At 34.2% G+C, this 2,356-nt stretch overlaps 1 non-coding gene across 1 annotated transcript; it reads left to right on the top strand.

Moving 5' to 3' along the window:
* Positions 1-1,708: 1,708 nt before the first annotated feature.
* On the top strand, positions 1,709-1,815 carry LOC148764212 (small nucleolar RNA R71). The gene has a single exon (XR_016024998.1). It is a non-coding gene; the product is annotated as a small nucleolar RNA R71 (small nucleolar RNA).
* The last annotated feature ends 541 nt before the right edge of the window (positions 1,816-2,356 follow it).

Here is a 2,356-nt window from a genome sequence, read left to right as displayed (position 1 = left end):
ATTTTTATTATATTCAAATAGGTATAGTTTTACTTTAAATAAATGTTTTAGACATCTAAACTTATTTTTTATTATGAAATATGTGTTTTCCACTCGCATACTATATTTTTAGCTGATTTCGAGATTTTTGAAGAAAAATGACCAAAATACCCCTGTGTAGTTGAAATTTCTCTTTGACTATTTTTGAATTGAATTTGATTCATATCACTTTAAAACATGATTTTAGTAACTAATACTCACATGGGAAGTGAGAAAACTGATATTAAAGCCTTGCGAGGTTCTTGTTGGCATTTTGGGCAATGAATGTCTATTAGGACGTCGCGGCGGTTGTCACGGGCTCGAGGGGAGTACCGGGTCGTGACACATTTAAATTCTAATTTCCTTCTATTATCTTCTTTTACACATGTACAATTGAAATATAAAGTTTGTACTCCAACACAGTGCCCCCATAATATTTAAAATATTTACTTACCCGCGCTAGCTTTATTTAATAAGAACATGCGAGCCCCATTAATGTCATTTTGCTCTGAAATTTACCCGTTCTTTTCCTCCCCCACTTAGATTGACCATATACTCCTTCTTCATGGAAAATTTTGACATTGAATAAAATATTAATAATTTAATAATATTTTATTAATAAAATATTATTTTATTCCAAAATTTCTCATTTGTTTCCTTAGCACCAAAAATGTCTTATTATGCCTCGATTCACTTCCAAATCACTTTTTATATCGCTTATTCTTTCTTGATAAAAATATTATTATTTTATTATTATTTCTTCACGTGCAGAATATTTTCTCCAAACTATTCCTTTCACCTTTAATCACTTTTAAACACTCTAATAAACCTCAATTGGCATCCGATAAGCTTTATTAGCTACCTTATCAAAGTACGGGGTATTACACTATTTTATTCTCAACAGGCTTATTGTGAAGATTAGCTTGCCTAACACTATTTTTAATCTCTTTTTTGCTCCTTAGGGTGATTGCCATAACTTGTTCCTTACCTTCTCTCCTAGGATTCACCTTTGTATCATTGGGTAAGGTTTTTTGAGTTCTATTGTTAATGAGTTGGCAAGTTGACCAACCTAAGTCTCAAGCTTTGAAATTGATGCTGCTTGAGTTCGAATGATGTTATCATTTTGAATCATGTATTGCCTCAGCAAATCCTTTAAAGTTGACATCATATCTAGGATAAGAAACCTTCCTTGCTGTTGGAATGCAAAAGGTGCATTTGGCCTTGAAGTTGAGGATGACCCTTGATTATTAGTCTAAGAGAAGTTTGGATGGTTCATTCACCTTAGGTTGTAACTGTTAGAGTAAAGGTTATTCTAGTGTTTATTCCCACAAATTGCAGTATTTCTATCAAACTTGGACACTGTTGGCTTGCATGATCATCTCCACAATATTTACAAGCTACAAAAGGACTTTGAATGGAGTTAGTACCAAAATATTCAAATGTCTTAGTTAAAGCTACTACCTGTGTAGACAATGCCAAAAACACATCTACAACATGAATTCCAGCTACTCTTCTATGCATTGATCACTCTACTGGCCACTAGTTGTTGTTTGCAACCATCTCTTCCAACAAATGGCATGCCTAATCAATCGATAGAGCGATTAAAGCTCCTCTTGTAGCAGCATCAATGGTAGTCCAAACATGACCAATCAAACCATTGTAGAAAGTCTACACGTGAAGACATTTTGGAAGACAATGATGAGGGCAATGCCAAAGTAATTCTTTATATCTTTCCCAAGCCTCATATAACAATTCAAAATCTTGCTACAAGAATGATGTGATATCATTCCTCATTTTTGCTGTCTTGGTCGAAAGAAAAACCTTACCAAGGAACTTTTGAGCAAGATCATCCCATGTTTTTATTGAGCTAGTGGGGAGCGCATTCAGCCATTCTTTAACTTTATCCCTCAATAAGAAAGGAAAAGCTTCAAACGAATTGCGTCATATGTGACACCATTGTGTTTGAACGTATCACAAATTTCCAAGAAGTATGATATATGGCCATTTGGATCCTTATTTGGTAGGCCACCAAACTGGATTGAAGTTTCAATCATGGTGATGATAATTTGCTTGATCTCAAAATTATTGGCATGAATAACTAGCCTTCGAATCCTTGATGTAGTCTTTTGCACCAAAAGAATAGCATAATCCCATAAGCAACGATTTTCATCTACTACGTGCTCTTGGATTTGCTGTTCATCCTATCAATCAACCATTGTATTTGTTTGAGCAAAACCTTGTTGATTTCCTCGTCGAAGTTTCTAGAATGTTTTCTGAATTTCTAGATCACAAGGTATAATCTCCAAGCTTTTTGCTTTTCTCATACAACGATAGAGCA

Source organism: Theobroma cacao, chromosome 2 (genome assembly GCF_053813885.1).
Source record: "Theobroma cacao isolate CCN51 chromosome 2, ASM5381388v1, whole genome shotgun sequence".
Lineage (NCBI taxonomy): Eukaryota > Viridiplantae > Streptophyta > Magnoliopsida > Malvales > Malvaceae > Theobroma > Theobroma cacao.
Note: the sequence above shows the minus strand (reverse complement) of the source record. Positions and strands in the feature narration are given on the sequence as shown.